Here is a 21,827-nt window from a genome sequence, read left to right as displayed (position 1 = left end):
TCAAGATTGTTGCAGTGGTTATAGCCTCACTTCCTCATTCTCCAAGAAAGGTATTGACTACATCAAGAATGGAGATGGCCTTTGCAGGGTTGATTGTGACCAACACTCCAAGCACAACCAACCAATCAATCTTTGCACCAACTCAACTCAACACATCATTAAATGAAGTGACCTCCACTTCATCTACCAAGCTACAAACTCTTTCCTCTTCTACCATGTTGGCTACAACAATTTTAAACACATTAGTTTTGAATTCATCAATTTTGGCTACTACAGGTATTTCTATAATAAGTACAACATTTTTTTTTTGTGGCTAGTCCTATTATGTCTACTATTGTCTCAATTCCTAGTAAGCAAGAAATAAGTGTAAGGACAGTTGCGAGCAAGTCTAAACTGAGCACAAATTTTTTGGGCCATTAGAAAGAAGAGGAGGAAATAGACCTTGATGTGTGTGTGTGTGTGTGTGTGTGTGTGTGTGTGTGTGTGTGTGTGTTTTACTTCAAATATAATATACAACAATAATATGTACAATGTGATGCTTACGCATAGATGAGTTGTCTCTATTACTCACCACAAGAGATACCATCCATAGGTCATGAATATATTTATAGTTCTATTTGAATGATGGGAGGGATATAGATATGGAAAAAAATGTAGGCATGTGTTTTGATTCTTTTTGGATCTAGGCCTCATGATGTTCCTAGATAATCTAATAAATATATATTCAATTTTAATGCATTATTATTTTATTTTGGGAATTTACAAATATTACATACATTAACTATATAAATTAAATAACTCAATGAATTGCATATGAAAAATATATATTATTTTTTTATAATTTATATTATTGTGTGTACACAGATAGAAAAATAAATAAAAAAATAAAATCAATGTGTCAGATATCATTCTCAAATGCACATTATTCTAATTAAATAGGAAGAAATCCAAACTATGATATCTCAAATTCAATTTGACATAGCACCATTAATCTTGTTATGTCTAGAGATTTGGTGCCTACCCTTCCAGGTCATAGCACATCAAGAATAGAAACATGGAATCTAAAACATACTATGTTTAGCATCTTTCTATATTTCATATGTCTTATTCCTCTCTGGTCTATAGATGAATCAATTCCTATTATTGATACTTGTATTAAGGCATCTAATGTATTCACTGATAATTTTGTTCTTTGTATATCCTTTATTGTATTCTATCTTGAAAACCCTTTCAGACATGCCACTATCCTAACTGGATAAGTAAATATTGTTTGCCATAAATTTGACATGTTTGGATAATTTGAATACAAGATTGTAACACAAAATACCCTCCAACCATAATTCACTGGTATTTATCCATCAGATAAATACTATCAAGAAATGGATGCAACTCTATTTTAAAAGCTATAAAACTAAATAATGCTATATTTTCTTCCCCCTCACATGATGAATATTACAAGTGTTAAAAAAGTGTTTGAAGCCTATGCCTTGAATTTTCTTTGCTAGTGTGAATGTCCCATGAATAATGATAAGGGCGAAACTATTTCAAAAAATCAAAAAGAAAGCAAGATCAATGAATTTTAGATTTAGTAAACTTACAAGTGCTTGAATATACTCCATTGTATGTTACAATATACTAATGTAAAGTTTGAGTATTTAATCTATCTCTAGGATAAATTTAGATTGTGAGCACAACACTAGTGTGTTAAAAATTCAAAATAGACTTGTGCTATGTAGGATTTTACCATAAATGAATGTATTAATTTCACTTACTGTATTTTCCTACTATATAAAATTCACTTATGAAGTGGAATGGTGTATATATTCAAACTTGAGATGTGGGTGATAAATAAGGAAATTGGGAGGTCTTTATAGTAGGAGGAAGTTAGGCATTGATGGGCGAATGTCTTGTGAGAGTTACTATTTTAATTATCCCTTAAACTAAGAATGGTGTACGGATTTCATTGACCAAATATGAATAGCAAAGAGCATGGAAGACATAATTGAATATTTGGTAAACTTTGCCATCACCAAATTAATTGTATCCATGCAAGGATAGATGTAAGAAAGTAATTGTTTCAATTGAAAAAGATTTCACACTTTTTCCAAATTGAAAATATATTTAGAATTCACAAACTATTGGCACACAGGTACCATGACTAAACACTAGAGCCCAAACAACGAAAGATGAAAACATACAAGAAAATACGAAAGGTTATCTTACTTTTTAGAAAAGTATCATAAACTACTGGGTGGGTGTCGATTTCTCATCTTTCAATAGAGTAAATGTTTGAATAAAGTAAATGGCTTGGTGACCACGAAATTCTCCTTGCAAATCTCAATCCATTCCAAGCAAATATGCCTCCGAGGGAGGCTCTCAATCACCTTAACCACCACATTATCAAGCTTGGGGAATTCTGTAGCAAGTCGCCACCAAAACAAATTCTACATGTCATGATAGGCGATCCCATGCAAATTTAGAAATTAAGAAAGAAAAAGAATCATGAATATATTATGCAAAGATTTACATAACTGATAAGATGATAAAAATAGTTCTTATGGAACAAGTTTATAACTATCCTAAAATTGAATAAAATGATATTGATTTGACAATCAACTTGACCCTTGGACCTTTGGGGTACATGTGCTAGTTAATATTAAAAATGAATAGTTTAGCCAAATATAACGTAAAAAGCCCTCCTTTTAAGACACGAATCTGTAAAGTAGATGATACAAGATGTTTTCAGCGTTGGATGCAGACAATTTTGCCCTGGGCGATCGTGGTGTTTGACGCGGAATTGTAAAAAGGAAATCACTTTCTCGGTTTCAATCCCCTCGCGGAAGAAAATGACTTTCTCGGTTTTTCTTCGGTTTCTCGCTCTAGGGGAAAGATAATATTTTCCAAGTTTCTCGCTCTAGGGGAAAGATAATATTTTCCAAGTTGGGGAAAGATAATACTTTCCGAGTTTCTCGCTCTAGGGGAAAGATAATATTTACTCGCTCTAGGGGAAAGATAACATTTTTCTAAGTGTCTCTCTGCCAGCGGAAGGAGCTTTTAAGGAAAGAAATACAGAAAGTGGGGACAATGGAGGTGGGCGACATCCAGGTAATTTAGTATCATTTTCTTCTAATATTTTAACATTATTCGTTTGTGACGCGCTGGGTAACTCTATTTTCCATTTGCTGGCCAGAATATGGTTCCGCAAGAAGCACCAGACCTTCGAATGAAGATATCTCTTGTGATTAGTAAGATCAAATCTGTTATCCATCTCGTAGTGGATCGTCACGTTGCCAGTGCCGAGAGAAGACGACGTTGAACTTGGTATAGCTCAGGTGAGGTGCATATGTTCTCAAAATCTTCATATTTCTTTTCCAAATATTACGATCTAAACCGATTTTTACATTTTTCCCTATTTGACCTCTTAAAGATCAGCCTGTTGTGATTTCGACTCTGTTAAGCGGCAAGGATAGTTGTTTTCCCATTCCAATTACTCTGCTTTTATTTCTTTATCTTTTGTTGAATTCGTTAATTTTCTTTTCAAACACAAAATCGATCAATCTTCAGAAAATCATTTGGATTATGTTACTTTGAGGGCAGCCTGTGGTGTCTAATGAAGAATATCAAGATTCTATTGAAGCTGGTCGATTGACGGCACCAGGCATCCGTTTAAATCAATCTACGGTCACCGCGAGTAATAGTAGATCTGTTATTCAAGTGACAGTGGCGTTATTATTCGCCGGAGGAAGTTTCGGTGTGATGTACCAAGTGCCAGGAGGTTTGAATGAAGTGGGGAAGGCCGTTTTGGGCAACACCATTGGTTTTAACGTTTTCCTGGTCGCTGACACCCTAACTCTTTTTGCTTCGTTGGCCGTTGCACATATCTGGAAAGCTCGAGTACTTCATCTGCATGAATCTATGGGTAGCAGTAGTATGCTTCGTTTTGACATACCTTGCAGCAGAATATGTGGTGGTGTTCCCCAACTAGTATCTGCTGTGGTGTTGGCGGTGTGATGTTTAAGCCGTTCCTGGGACAATAGGGGTTTACAACTGGTTTAAAAATTAAATAAGTTTTTGTGGATTAAAAATTAAATAAGTTTTTGTGGATTAAAAACTAATGATACTAGTAATTAAAGTGTATTGTATAAATGGGGATGCAATTTCAAGTGGTTATTTTATTTGATTCATAAATAAATTTGATCTTAAAATAAGACAAATGTTATATACAAAATATAATCTTAAAATATTATTCAATTCGTGACAAAATTCTGAATGTCGAGCCACAATGAAATTATGTACTAGTTGTTTAACTCTCTTATGTATATACATTCAAATCTAAATCATTTATGAGATAATAGAGATATGCTACATGCAAAGAAGACGATCTAACATAGATAATTTATAGTTAAAAAGTTAAAATGTAGTATAATTTTGAAAAGGAATTTTAGTCGTAATGGTTGTTTTTTTAACTTATTAAAAATTTTCTTAATGATATTAAGGAAAAAAATGACAACAATTTATCTTCGGAATGAGATTTTTTTTGTTTTAGAAAATATACATCTCTTTCAATATGTTATATTTGACAAGCATTTTATTGTCATTTGTGAACAACAATTAATTTTTTTTAAAAGCCGAGAACTATATTAGGCCTTTTAAAAAGGATACAAGAAAATCCTAAACTATTCATTATGAATACAATTAATTGTGGATATTATCATAAATGTAAAGATTTTTCTCATTTCCTTCTCTAAATCAACACTCAACTCTATCTCAAATAGGAGTTCTTGGGTTTGAATTTACTTGACCTTAACACATATTCATTAATTATAAAAAATAATAATTAATTTAGATGTCAGAAATAGACCTAAAATTTTCAAAATAATTACTTAGAAATTAAAAATAAATGATGCAGAAATCTCATAATCTGTGATGAAGAGTCATGTATAAATAAAACTAGATTTATGTTTATAAAATTTACTTGCAAATCTAATTTTTTGTTCTACAATACAATCACGAGTTTACCAAAATGAAAATTATAATAAATTATTTATTATCTGTTATTTGCCACGTTAAAAAAGGTCATCTTCTACTTATTTTTATAATTCTTACTAAATTACATAAACATGATGCAAATGAATACAAAATATTCTTATCTATTTTAAACTTTTTTTTAGAATTGGATGAACAATTTTAAAAAAATATAAGTAAAAGAGAAATGAATATGATGAAAGTTATAAAAAATAGAAATAAGAGCATGAGTCTAATATCAAATTCAAATAATCACTTTATTATATTTTTTATTCTTATGATTAGATATTTATGGTTGCATACATTTTCTTAAATAATTAATATAAAATATAACTATTAAAGGACTAGAATTGGCTTTCATTAAATCCTTATGATCTCTATACTAGAAAATTTGGTTTCCAAAAAACATAGAAAATAATTATCTTTCACCACAATCAAAAGTAAATATTAAATTTAATCACTGACTCCATACATGAAACTATATTTAGAAACCATGTATATAGATGTAGAGATTCTAGAGGCGTATCTAAAATCTTAGACTTATGCCCTACAATCATATTTATATAATACTCAATAATAGGTAAGAGTATGAGCACAAAGAGATTGCAACTTTATTAGTCCTATACACAACAAAAGAAAACTTTAATGGAGACAATAAAAAATAGAGTTGAGCATATGAAAGTTGTCCTCTTGCTTTATATTAAAATCTAAAGAAAAATTAAACAAAAGGTAATCTAAAACTAAAAGTAAAAACTATCAGTTATAACTTGTTTTTCGCAAACTAAAAATGCTAATATTTGGGCTTGGATACAAACTACTTTTCCTACAAAAAAATGTTTCTCTATAACACAATAAAAATAGGAAACTACTTTAAAAATTTTCTCCTAGAACAAAGTACACAATGTTTCCTTTGTTTCTCCAAATATAAATATAAAATCTTCTATTATTCTTTTCTCATCTCATAATCCAAATCTACAAAAATTTCTCTTCTATTTATAATCAATTTGTTCTACTAGAAACTTAACTTCTAAGGAGAATATTAGATTCCTAGCTTAATCAACAAGTAAAGGAAATTATATGATTCAATAACATGTTATAATGTTGAGTTGTTAACAACTAATGGAAGTAGTTGAAAAATGTTGGAAGCTTCTAAAGAGTTGCTTGCACATATTGAAGAAAAGAGGATAAGTTATTATAGAGCTACAAATAAATCATATTGTTATCAAGAGGCTTAGATAATTAGATTTAGCTTCAAAATTACAACACTCCTCCTATGTCCTCATTCAATAGTCAAACAAACAAATACAATCATGCTTGATCAACAATACTTTTTTGATAGGTGAATATGTTCTACAAATCCCATATTGATATCTTATTTCTTAACTAACTATCTTATAAAATTATATATGACGTCAATAGACTTGCTTCTTCCATAAAAGACTAGAATTTTAGTTATAGCTATTGAAAAAAACATTATCAAAACATATTTGAGTTCCTTCCTATGTTCTTCCTTCAAATCTACTAAGATTTTCTTATCCAAATAACTTGATGGATTTCTACATTCACTACTATATACTCAACCTCAACTATAGATTGAGAAACTGTGAGATGCTTTTTGGAAGCCCATGATATTATACTATAACCCATATGAAAAACATAAATTGAAGTGCTCTTCATATCATCTAAGCTTCCTTCCTAATCACTATCTTTATAACCAACTATTTTAAAATTATTTTCAATTGTATTTTCTTTGGTGTCATTAATATGCCTTAGAATTCTCTTACCTTCTTGCCAATGGGTGCCTTTTGAAGTTTTTCTAGACTTGTAAATTAGACTTATTACATGCATTAAATCAGGTCTAGTTGTTGCTAAATACATCAAACTTTCAAAAAAAATATTATGGATTCACATTGCTACTACAATCTTTCTTGCTCATCTCAAAACCTACAACTTTTTCTATTGGGGCTTCCTTGTTGTTCAAAATTTTTAATCCTTCCAAAATAATTAAAATTTGATGAATACTCCCTTCTCTATTTAATTAAAATATCAAAGTTACATATTTTATTAAAAATTAAAAAACTATCACTATTTTCCTATGATTTCTTCTTAATTCCATAATAGTAATTATAAAATGTTAATGTTTGAAAAGAATACTTCCAAGATCATACAATAATCATAACACCTGGCACAAATAAGAGTAGAGAGGAAAAAAATTCTATATTCCTCAAATGCAAGGAATACATTGTTGGTGGAAAAATAAGCATGAAGGTTTGATTTGTAGAAAAAAATCCAAGAGAAACTTGATCCATAATTACATAATCAAAATTAGCACAAAGAAGTCCTCAATTAGCTTAGCAATAATATAAATTTCCTTTTAAATATATAAAGTAGTAAAAGTCCTATAACTGCAAAGAATTAAACTTGACAACAAAAGGCTTGACAAGATACCTAGTGTAGAAAGGGAAATCTCCAATAACCATAGAAAATGAGGTAACTCACTTGGAAAAAAAAAACCTCTCCAAACATCAAATCAAAAGTTTGAGAATCTTCAAATTTTAAGGGAAGTAGGCCTTAGAACCCATCATGGACAATTTCCTCCACTCCAAATATCAACTACAACTAAAATAATGTTGTAATGTCAATGGTTGGTGAAAATGATTGAAAATTAAGACTTGCCATCTAATTTGAGAAGCACTTTTTGAAATAACTACAGAATGAAGTCCACATAGCTCTCAATATGCTAATCTAGTAATGCTACACCATTTTGTGATAAATATGAATGCTAACATAATGATAACAATGAAAAATAGTGGGACCATCGAGAATAAAGATAGACTTTGTTAGTAACCAACACGGCATAAAACATCCTAGCTAGCTAGAATAACTTCTCTTTTACCATGCTAAGCCTGCAACACGAGAAACTACAAGAACCATTAAAAAGCAAGAAAATATTTTATATATTACTTACAAAAGAGTACAAATTTAATAAATATGTGATGGGTTGGTTTACAACAGGAGAAAAATAATCAATATATTTAAAAAAAAAAAAAAAAATGAACTCTAAAATTATAGTGAAGGATAGAAAAAATTGTTGAAATATCAGTCAAGTTTGTTATTGGTGACATACACTTATTCAGATTGTAAGTATCAATCAAGCTTATTGTATAGTTTTTAGTGTTAACCAAGCATTTCAGTTGTTATCGAGCTCTACAGTTGCTACTGAGTCCTTTGGAAAAATTCCAATGTTTACCGAGTAGTTACAACTATTGTGTAGATGAGTAGTGTAAACCAAGCATCTCAATCCATGCTAAGTTTACCAGTGCAAACTAAGTTAATCAATATTAACCAAGTGACTTAGTTTATACCAAGTTCAAGGTGATGGTGTTTATCGAGCTATGTAGTGGAAAATAAGTGATTTTGTTTATATGAGGAGTTTTACAGTATTCATTGAATCACCTAGTGTAGACCGAGTTCAAGACTACTTGGAAGTGATCAGAATGGACCGAGCTTCTATGTCTACCAAGTGCATGATGAAGTTGAGCATTGATAGTGTATGCCAAGTATCAGAACCTCACTGAGTCAGTCTTTAGAACTCGATTGTCTACATTTGAGCCAACCTTGTAATACTTGTGTAAACTTGTACTGTGGCTGACTTTGTAATTGTATAATTGGATTGTTATATATGTGATATATTGTATCACATCCAATAGCAGAATTTATGTGAAAATGATGTAGGTACTGCTCTAATACCACTGATGAAGGGCTACACCACCCTACCAACTCATAACCAAAAATGCCACAATATGAAGACAAGAGATGACAAAATGTTTCAAACAATCCAATATTAATTACAATAACATTTCTGCAAGATCTCTCAAGATCCAATCCAAACCCAAGCTAGTCCAGATCCACACTCTAGTAGAAACCTCTGAGATCTCAACTTGTGCTCACAAGCCACCAAGTAACCTCCTTGTTTCTAACTACAATGACTAGCTCTTCTCCAACTTTATCCAAGATCCAAGTGTAAACTGCCTCACATTCAGCGTTCTATCTACACACTCACAACTCCATCACAATCTTGCTATAAACTGCCTCACATTCGGCACTCTGTCCACAGACTGAGGAAAACTCACTCTTTACTTCCTCCTTCTCTTTCACACCTTGAAGCCTTCACCTTCCCAAGCTTCCACTTCTCGAGTTTCTCCTTCTCGAGCTTCTCCTTCTCAAGCTTGATTTGAAATGCTCATATACCTTTCTTAAATAGGAACTTACCACCCAATGCATAACTTATCCACAACCTTCTAGAATTCCTCCTACACAATATCCACAACCTTCTAGAATTACAACTAATCACCACCATGTGGCCCAATTAGAAAATTACATTTCCTTTATGGATCACAACAAATATTTAATTGCAAGATTTAAGAAACTTTGCACAAGCTTCAAAGATGCCACCTACACACCTTGATTAATGGAATGACAACTAATTTCTTATTTTTATTTATGCCACCTTTGCACCTTGAAAATAGATATTCCTTTTTTCTCCCTTTTTTCCATTTTCTATTTTTTTTCTTTCTATTTTCGTCACTTTCTCTCTCCTCCATAATTTTTTAATATTTTTTTATACTAAATTTTATATATAAAAAAAAAAATCCCCATGCAAGATGCTCTTGCATCAAACTCCTCCGGTAGATAGAAAAGTGTGTCCCACACTTAAATGCCAAAAAGAAAGATCTAAAACCATCTTCATCTTCACCAAAGGCTTCCACCTTAACAGGGATAAGAAAACCACCATGTACATCTTCCACATTTGCATCCATATGTCAAACACTAGAATCTCAACCATCCAATTAGCATACTCACCCCCAGGAACAAACTACACATAATGCTTCATCAACAAAACTTCATTCACATCAGCAACTAGTGAATCCACGCTAGTAGCAACAAACCCTGCATCAACACCAACATGTAGATCTCCATCAATATATGCCAAACCAACAATCTCATTGCTCACAAAAAGTTGCTCTGCAATACATGACTCACCTCCAAAAACAATCAGATCATCCATGATCAAGTGCTCTGCAACATACAAGTCATCACCAACATCAACTAGATCATCCACAACCAAATGCTCTGCAGTCTCTATGTCAGACTCAACCAATTTCTCAACCTCTGTCCCAACATCAACAAGGTTAGGAATATCTTCAGCAACAACCTCTAGTTTCTCTATAGGTTCTGCATTAGGCTCCACAAACTGATCAGCAAAACCAACCTCTGCCACCTTGACCTTCTTAGCTTGATCAGCCAATCTAGCATCCAACCGAGCAAACATCTTAGAAAAGTTCCTCTCCACTATATCATGGATTTTCACAATCATCTTAGGGTCCAATCCTCTTGGAGCCATCTCCCAAGATCTTTGTAAACCCTCAGCAACAAATCTTTCCCACGCTCCTTATGACAACCTTAAATTGTTTGCAAGTCAAATCGCAACCTACCACCTTGCACAAACAATCAGGAACTACGTCACAAGTCTAAGACAACGCATCTACAATCCACAAGCTCTATACAATCATGCCTCAACAAGTTTAGTCTTCCACCTCCGCACCCATCGATCAATCTGCATGTCCTCCCAATGTCCTAGTGCAAACTACCTCAGCTTCAACAATCTGTCTACATGCTCAAGAACTCTTGCTCTAATAAGCTTCACCCAACCAAGGTCCTGGTACAAATAGCCTCACACTTTGGCGATCTGCTTGTACACTCAGGAACTCCTGATCTGATACCACTGACAAATGGCTACACCACCCTATGAACTCATAACAAAAAATGTCACAATATGAAGACAAGAGATGACAAAATATTTCAAACAATCCAATATTAATTACAATAACATTTCTGCAAGATCTCTCAAGATCCAATCTAAACCCAAGCTAGTCTAGATCCACACTCTAGTAGAAACCTCTGAGATCTCAACTTGTGCTCGCAAGCCACCAAGTAACCTCCTTGTTTCTAACCAAAACCACTAGCTCTTCTCCAACTTTATCCAAGATCCAAGTGTAAACTGCCTCACATTCGATGCTCTGTCTACACACTAACAACTCCATCACAATCTTGCTGTAAATTGCCTCACATTCGGCGCTCTGTCCACAGACTTAGGAAAACTCACTCTTCAGTTCCTCCTTCTCTTTCACACCTTGAAGCCTTCACCTTCCCAAGCTTCCACTTCTCAAGTTTCTCCTCCTCAAGCTTCTCCTTCTCGAGCTTGATTTGAAATGCTCATATGCCTTGCTTAAATAGGCACTTACCACCTAATGCATAACTTATCCACAACCTTCTATAATTCCTCCTACACAATATCCACAACCTTCTACAATATCCACAACCTTCTAGAATTACAACTAAGCACCACCATGTGGCCCAATTAGAAAATTATATTTCCTTTATGGATCACAACAAATATTAAATGCAAGATTTAAGAAACTTTCCACAAGCTTCTAAGATGCCACCTACACACCTCGATTAATGGAATGACAACTAATTTCTTATTTTTATTTATACCACCTTTGCACCTTGAAAATAGATATTCCTCTTTTCTCCCTTTTTTCCATTTTCTTTTTTTTTTCTATATTTTCATCACTTTCTCTCTCCTCCAGGATTTTTTTTTTAAAAATAATTTAAAAATAAAAAATAAAAAATTCCCACGCAAGATGCTCCTACATCAGAAAATATATGCATAGACTATATGATCATTAGAGAAGGGTAGAAAATGTGAATTACAAAGGGTATAGCAGTATGAGGAGCAGCAAAAATTTATGTATCACAATTAAGATTATTTGTACACTTAAAGAAATCTCATTTACCAAACCAAGTTGTAGATCAGAGATCAGCTATTGCTTCATCCTAATAGGTGGATTAGTTAAATCCTTTAATAAAGTAGAGCAAAGAGTCTTTTACAAATCTCTTTATTGAGTGCATACTTCATTGTATGTTTGTAAATAATGGACCTAGTAGTCCTTATTGCTCCTAAAAAGGTAGATTATCATAAGTGATCAATGTAAGCCTTAACAGGCCAACTTTATACTACAATACTGAAGCTTATGGGTATCATTCCTACCCCAATTTTACTTTCTATTTGGAAGGTTTCTAGATCACCAAATCTTTGTGTCAAAGTGTTATGAATGCTTTCATGTTTTTAGTTTCTCATGCATGTAGTTATATCAAAATATTCATATTGATTAAGTGCTAACTGGATTAATGTTTTAGAGGTTTTAGAAGTTACTGATTCACCCCTCTCCCCTTAGTAACTTAGCCTTGTTAAGAATATTTCCAACAATTGCTATCAAAGCTTTTTGGTTCTCAGAGAAAAGTTTGACGGCTTGAGCAAAGATCAAGGTCATGGAGATATTTAGACTTGATAAGGCTATTGACAATGAGAAGCTTGATTTTGAAATGGCTATTTCTCAACTCAAGAAAGCAAAGGAGCAACTCTTTCAATCCCTAAAAGGAAGAAAAGAGCTTGCAACTCAAATGAATGATCATCTCTATATTGAAGAAAAAATTGAAGATCTTCATTCTAGAAATCCAGATGAAGCAAATGAAGCAATCAAAGAACTCCTAGAAAAGAATGGTTCCCTCCAAGAAGAAGTAAGAAAACTAAGAAGGGAGCATGAAATTCAGTTAGTGGGTGAACCCACAATAGTGGGTTACACTTTTTCAGAGGAAGAAATTCCTCCAAAAAATTATCCACAAAGTTTCGATCGAAAATAGTTACTTTCGATAGAAAGTAACTTTCGATCAAAACTAACCGGTCTGAAAAGTTTTGATCAAAACTTAAGTCATGTTTTGATCGAAACTTGGAATGCGGGTTTCTCCGTGGGTTTTCAAGTTTCGATCGAAACTTGACTTAAGTTTCGATCAAAACTTTAAAACCTGCTAGCATAAATAGGCGCGGCTAGTTTATCTCCTCATTGTTTCGATCGAAAGTTGGAGAGAGACCGGCATCCGCCTTATCGATCGTCTAAAAAAGGTATGAAACATTTGTTTTTTCCCTTCTTCTATTGTTTTAGTTAAAATTTATATGTTTTTAGTATTTAAATATATGTTTTTTTGTATATTTTATTATTTTTTATATATGTTTCTTTGTATATTTTATTTTACTGTTCATGCTTAAGCCTCTAATGTCATTGTGAATCTCTAAATGCACAAATAAGATTTTTTTAAAGATAATTTTTCATCCATATTAGATCTAAATATATAATATTATCTTTTAATTTAAAGTTTATTTAAAAATTTATTATTTTAGATGTTTTGAAATGTATTTAATTTATGTATTTATTACAATGTTGAATGATTAGATTAGATGTAAATTCATTGTTTAAGTTACATGTAATTTTACAAATAAATATAATCTTGACTTAGAACCATATAACCTTGACCTAGAACCATATAACCTTGACCTAAATTCATTATTTAAACTATAATCTCGACCTAACCATATAGTTATGTACAATAAAACCCTAAACATATATAACTAAGTACTTAATCACATAACAACTCGCCAAGGGATCCAAACAAAAAACTTCTAGTACTATTTAAAATGATTTTACTTAAATTGTATTGTACTTTATTTTATGGATCGAAAATGGATGATGTAAACTATTTTATAAATTTATATTCTTTCAACCTTTCATACCCTGTGACATGTATAGTGGATGATTGTGCATTCCGAATTAATTTGCCAAGTGGCATTCGGAACAAATGTATATAAATTATTTAAATGGATTGAACTGAAGTAGTTAAGATTATTTCATGTGGATGTGTTATTTATTTTACTTTTAGTACTTATAATTATTTAAAAATGAAATGTAAATGTGCTCATTAAGGAATGCAATCTCTTATGTTTTTTATAATTGTAAATTATTGTATGTATGTTATTGTTTGCTTAGTAAAACTTTTGATTAGTTCTTTGGATCCCTTGGCTGGGCCTCATTTAGAATTAACTATAATGTCAGTTTGTAAATTGAATTTAAAAATAATCTAAGTATATAATTAACTATATAATTCAATCACATGTCTTAACTTGGGTCCAGATCCTAAATTAAATACATATATAAGAATGTCTAGATTAATTTGCATCTAGGTAAGAATATAACATACATATACATACATAAGAACATATAACTTAGAATGTGTATGACCTAAAGAATACATGTTACAACCTTTAATTAATAAAAGTTAATTATAAGAACATAACTTGATTAAATAATATACAAGTTACATAAAAAATGTACATCATATAATCTAATGTTCATGTAAAGATTAAATATATTTAACTTAAATTTTAACTCTTAAGTTCCTTAATGCTAAACAGTAGCGCTAAATACTAAACCTGGTCATAATCCTAACTACAAAACCCTAATCATAAATTATAACCCATAACCTTAGATGCACACTTGAAACCATAAAACTTTCCTAAATCTGAATTTGAACCGTAGAGGTCTAAATGATAAACCCCAACATTAAATAGTCAATCATATTAATAATTGATCCTAACTTTAATTATAAATATTAAAACTATTTGTTAAAACCATAATCAAAAATTTTATTCCTAATAGAAATCCTAACCCTCAGAACCATACTTCTAGTTCAACATGATGTAAACCCATACCCTAACCCTCTAACCATACTTCTAGCAATGATCATGTACAAACCTATAACCTATAATCATAAATGTTAAACCATGACCCTAAATTATACTAAACCCTAGAATCAAGATCTATGGACACTAAGATCCTAAAATTTGTTAAATTTAAATGTTAAACTCTAATTCTAAAAGCTAGCTAGATATAAACTAATTTTAAGTACTAAACCATTATTCTAACCCTAATCATAAATTATGGTAAGTTGCCTTATACTAGATGATAAGCCCCAACCCTTATCCTAAATTGTTTACCCTAATCATAATCCTAGATCCATAAATTTAAACCCTTATGTACAAACCATAACCCTAAAAATAATACTAATACCAATGTCAACCCATATCCTAACCCTATAAATAATACTAATAGAAATGTAAACCCAATGTACCCTAACCCTAGAATCATAACTATAACCCTAAATCCTAAATGTTAAAGCCTACTTTACTAACCCTAATTGATAGACTATAATTTCTACTTAGGTACTTGGTCTCTGACCACATGATCCTAACCCTTTAATTGTGGTCTCAATCCTAAATCATAGCCCTAACCATAATCCTAACTCTAACCCTAAACCTAAAACTAAAATTTAATTATCCATAACCTAACCCTAACCTCAAGATCTTAAAATTTAATTTCTAAACCCTTATATTATAAATGATAATTTACCCTAAATCATAAGATTATATATATATATATATATATATATATATATATATATATATATATAATCCATGCATATCATATCAAAAGAATCCTATAGAAATGTCATTTATGACATGTCCATCATATCAAAATATCAAAAAATGAGTGATAACAAAGCATTATATCTTAATATTTAACACTAAATTTATAAACTAACCCCTGGGTTAACCCTAAACCAAATTGAATATATCAAACTAGATTGAAAGGTAACCCTGGCCCTTAACTAATTAATATTATACTTATAAACCAAATTGAATTAAACCATGATCATAAAAAGGTAATTATATATCCCAACTTAATAGTAGAAACCTTGAATTTAACCTTAAATCCTTTCCCCAACCATTAACAAAATTGAACCGTTACCCTAAGATTGAACCAAGTTAAATGTTGACCTTAAGACTAAACCAAATCACCCTAAACTAGAACTCAATAATATATTCAACACTTTAAAACAAAATTCAAACCTAACTTTTTTGAATTAATGTTGGTTTTTAATATAAAAGCTCTAACTATAATTCTATATCTAAAACCAAATTTAGCACTTTAAAACTTAATTCAATTTATTAACTCTTGTCCTAATTGAAACCTAAGCATGTAAACCTAATCAAACAGTACAAACCAAATTGAACCCTAATCCTAAAACTAATTAAACATTGATATCAAGGTCTCAAAATGATATATCACATTATATATATGTACATTTAAAAAGATCTATATATGCATATGTGTCATGATATGTATATTTGCACATATCATGTGCACGTGTATATATATGCACACGTATGCATGTATATATACACATGTGCATGATAGATATATGTGCAAATATACATATCATGTACATATATACGCATATATCTATATATACATATATATGCACATATTTAAACTTTGTGGACCTAAATTACACCTGACAAGTTTATATGCATACATATGTCTAAAACCTTTGAACATTCAATCTAAGTTAGACAGAAATATAACTTGCACACATGTAGTTCTTAAAAGGTCCTTGAGTTAAAAACATTATATATATAACAACATGTGTGTTTTAAAATTTAGTTTTCTTTTAAGGTATATGTTCATTTAAGTTTTAGGAATTTTATATATATCTAGACATGTACGTGCATGTTTAATTTTATTAAAACAATTTAGATACAAGTTTTTTAATTTTGTCAAATTGTACATACATATGTTAATATAAATTTCAAGTTTATTAAATGTCATACATTTTAATTTTAATTTTCAGGTTTACACATTATAGACGCACCTACATACATTGACATGGTTGATCAATAGCCTTCTATCCCCCCCGAGCAGCCTATCCCCCTCGAGCAGCCTATGCCCAGGCCTGAGCAGCCTATCCTGGGCCTTGAGCACTAGCCTATACCCGGGCCTATGCAGCCTATCCCAGGCCCTGAGCAGCAGCCTATCCCCCCTGAGCAGCATCATGTCCCCCGTGATCAGCTACCTATCCCACCTCAGGAGCTCTATGATTGCACTAACCAGGAGATTCATAGACTTCAGGAATCCCTGACTAGTGGCACATGCTAGTGTTTATAGTGGTACATGCCAAACTATCTTACACAGCCTAACATTTATTCGAGATGAGATTCATGGCGCTGCCCCATATTCTATACATACTATACAGACTGTCCTTAATAGTAAGAGATGAGAGGTCTCCTTTGGTCTTTCACTCCAGGAGGTGCAAGGCTTGGTGCCCAAAGATGTCCTAAAGAGGGAATGTTTCCCTCATTATCTTTCACAAAAGTATGTGAAGGGATATTCTCCCCTTAAGTGTACAGATCCACAGACGGCTACTTTATATACCCATGCTTCCTTGCTGCCCATGGTCGTTATCCAAATAACGACCAAATTCCACTCTATTTTGCCCGATAGCTTTATGCAGAGGTTTTCTTACACAAGGCGGTGAACTACACAGATTTACCAAGAGATTTAGGATAGGGGTGTGGTAGACTGGCTGATAGGCAGCCAGGTCATCCCCCACTGGCACATAGATCGATTATCAGAGAGAGGGCACTTGCTATTTCCCTTGTGTTAGGTCCATCAGCTGATGAGGCCATGCGTAGCACTCAGTTACATGGGGTCCTTCAGGGAGTTGGAGAGATTGCAACAGCTATCAGATCTATTTCAAGTGATGAGGTTGGTCAGTATTTGATGTCTCGTCGGCATTCTAGATCATCATTCTATGCTTCATCTTCAGGAGACTTGTACAGTGCAGCAGGCATCCCTTCAGTGGCTAGCTTAGAGGGTCTCACTGGAGTGTTGGCACGAGATACTATGATTGGTCTGGCTGAGAATTTATTAGATACATATAGATTTGTATCAGAGCATCTTGGCATACCCATATCAGATGTTCGAGGTCGTGTCCATGGTAGTACTAGGACACATCCTCAGCCATATTCCTCTCATCGATCAGGTAGTGGTCATGGTGGTAGTGCACATGATGATCCATCTACAGACCACTCTTTTGCTCCCGAGAGACATATACATACCACAGACCCTTCAACCAGTGTTATAGTGCAAGCTCAGAGTTCATATGTGGCCCTTGATGATGTTGATTTGAGCTTGTCGACCACAGGATGGATGGACTTGTTGACACATGATGATTCTACTTCTATGCCATCTCATGTACATAGTCCACTTGGCTCGTCATTATTAGGACATGTGCCAGTCACCAGTCATGGGGCCCGCGTAGATGCAGAGATTGAGCTTGATGCAACACAGCAAAATTTGGATGCATTAGTGGACATGATCGATGCTAGACAGTCCGAGTATTATCAAATGCCACCATATACACAGGTAAAATAAAATTTGTTCATGTTAAAATTTCAATCATTTCAAACAAATTTAATTTAGACATGTGCATGTGTGCACATGTATGTATATCATGCACGTAGATTCAAATGTAATCATGTAGAGAAATTTTAATTTGATGTGTTGCACGTGCACATGTACAATGTAGGGGGACATGCCTCTTTTTACTCCAGCTTTGATGCCAGATCATGTACATCGTCGAGACTCATTGGATGATTTCAGTAGTGGACAGGTAATGTTTATTTATGTTTTGATTAAATGTGTACATGTATTTCAATATCACTTTCTCTTGATTAAATGTATGTATGTATTGATATCACTTTCTCTTGAATTTATATATAGGGGTCAGCACATCCTAGTGAGCACCTTGATACTAGTCAGTCTTCAGAGCGCGTTGTGAGGAGGCGTGGCGATGATAGTCCTGCACCTAATGATCTATAGTTTTTTTTATCTAGATGATTTGTTGTAGACTTTCATCCAGAGAGACATTCATATATATTAGATAGACACTTTATATACACACATGATGCATGTTATAATTATACTTGATTTGATATAGATGTACCTAGATTTACATGTCTACATGTGTGCATGCTATTTATATTTGATATTATCTTCTGATAGATCTCTTGATAGATACATGTTTTTGTTATTTGTTCTCGAGATGATTGATACATGTTGCATTATGTTGTGGAATCTAATGTACATATTAGATCTAGATCTAGTATATTATAAATTGTTTCTATCTAAGATATGTAAGTAATTTATTTAGATATGTACGTGCATGTTTAATATATTGATTAAATTTAGATATATATATATATATATATATATATATATATATATATATATATATATATATATATATATATATATATATATATATATATATATATATATATATATATATATATATATAAATAGTTCATGTAATTTAAATGTTTGGTAATATATCATATGTATTAAATGTTAAAGTATCAGGTAATTATTTGTACATAATTCCTAACTTGAGTAAATCTATAGAACTCATCCCTTTTATTTGTACACATATATCCTAGAATTTTATCCCCTTAAACCCAATATTCTAAAATTCAAGTCCAACTTAAAACATGTACATGTTCAAAATTTAGTTTAAACAAATTGCAATTTGAACTTGAAAGCTCACATGTCAAGTAATTAGTTAAATCGAAAGCTCACATATCCTAAAATTGAAAGCACATGTCCTAATTAGTTAAATTGAAAGTGTACATGTGTTCTAAAATTGACAAGTTAAATGAAATAGAAAGTTCAATATAATAGAAAGTTAAATGAATTCAAGACATTGAGTTAAAAATGAAAGAGTAAAAGTTCAATTTAGAAAATTAGTTATTGGACACCAAATTTCAAATTGATCAAATAATTGTTCAACCAAATTTGAAATCATTTGAACCAAATTTCAAATTGTTCTTGAGTTACATTTCAAATTTTAATCATAGTAAAATTTTAATTCAAGTACACACATGTATCCTAGAATTTTATCCCCTTAAGCCCAATGTTCTAATTCAAGTCCAACTTAAAACATGTACATGTTCAAAATTTAGTTAAACAAATTGCAATTTGAACTTGAAAGCTCACATGTCCTAAAATTGAAAGCTCACATGTCAGGTAATTAGTTAAATTGAAAGCTCACATGCCCTGAAATTAAAAGCACATGTCCTAATTAGTTAAATTGAAAGCGTACATGTGTCCTAAAATTGACAAGTTAAGTGAAATAGAAAGTTCAATATAATTAATTTTACAAACTCCTAATTTCATCCCCTTAAGACAAGTGGTGTTCGAATTTCTTTCCCTCAAGGTGCACATGTCAGGTAATTAGTGTACACACATACATATAAGTTCATAATTTCTATAATTAGTTACATTAGAAAATTCAAAATGGAAGAGTAAAAGTTCAATTTAGAAAATTAGTTATTCCACCAAATTTCAAATTGATCAAATGATTGTTCAACCAAATTTCAAATTGTTCTTGAGTTACATTTCAAATTAGGAGTTGTTTCTATCTCATATCAAGTGGATCAGCTCATTCTTGGATAACATTTAATACTTTCTCATGATCATCAATATGGAGCCTCCACTTACGTATTCCAGGTCCTTTGACTGGATGAAGAGTTAGACTAGTGGCAATAACATGGTTACTATATTGATATACCTTATTTTTAGGTTGATAATCAATGAAATGAATCCCATTTTTAAGTACTTTTATTTGCTTCAAATATGTTCCTTGTACAACAACAGAACCTGCACATGTACACATTTAAAAAATACATCAATCTTGAATTTAAGTCAAAGAATTTGAATTCATTAAAAACATAGATACTTGACATACATATATACATAATTCAACTATATACTAACCTATGGGAAAAACAATTTCATCACTTATTTCAATCTTTTTTAGCTTCTCTCTTTCCATGGTGCAACGTAATAAATAATAGCTAGCACCTTCTACATTTTTCGATTCTGCCATGACTACAAAAACATTTCTTACACAAACTTATATATGTCAAAATTCTGGATACACATCATTTACATAAGTACATATATATAATAAAAATTAACCAAAATTATGAAAAATGTATACATGTACATGATCCAGGTATATATATAGTTCATACTTACCAACTCTGATCAATCCTGAAATATGGTTATAATCACTAGAAATCAATGGAATATCATCATAGTTTTCGTCCTCAAACTCATTCGTATTAATAACATCTAGTGGCACCAAAGTCCATTCACCCACATATCCACATTCTTGATTAATGCAACCACCATAGTCTTCATCAATACAATTAGGACAAAAACATGAGTATTCTCTTGTGTACAATGACCACACATTACTATTTGTACTCATAACTGAATGCAAAGATCGTGTCTTCTCTACCCTCTTGCATGCATGCATTGATCTTCTATCAACACCTGAATGTACACAAGGTCCATAATTTAGTTAGAGATCATCTAAGGTAACATATTAAATATAAATTTAAGATTCAATTTAAAAATATGAACAAATTAATTTATATATACTTGATACCTCCCAAAACACTCTAAATGGTATGACTCAATCTGCTTGTGATGATGTGTTATCTATATTTGTTGGCACCGAAAAATGTGTTTTGCACCACTCAACCACATCATGAGCATTATTAATGTGATATCCTTTATAGTCCATTTGATACTTTCTTAAAGCACATTTGATACAAGCTCCTGCACCATCATGCTCACCCTTTCCATGTCCACTCTCAAAAAAACTCCAAATATGTGGTATATTAAGGTATCGATGATATCTACATAATGCATAAAATGGTCTAGCTGATTTAAATTGTGCTGCACATCCATCTGACCATACAAATTTTTTTTCTATTTTAATGTTTTTGTTTTTCAAATATTCAAAAAATGTCTTAAAACAATGTTCCACAAAATGTGTATCATGTTCTTTGTCATCACTAACATAAAAGTGATACTCTTTTTTAATGACTCGTGCTTGATTTGTACTTTCCACACCATCCAGATCAATTTGTGCATGTC

Source organism: Cupressus sempervirens, chromosome 5, assembly GCF_028749045.1.
Source record: "Cupressus sempervirens isolate cs-2001-9-10 chromosome 5, ASM2874904v1, whole genome shotgun sequence".
Taxonomy (NCBI): Eukaryota; Viridiplantae; Streptophyta; class Pinopsida; order Cupressales; family Cupressaceae; genus Cupressus; species Cupressus sempervirens.
Note: the sequence above shows the minus strand (reverse complement) of the source record.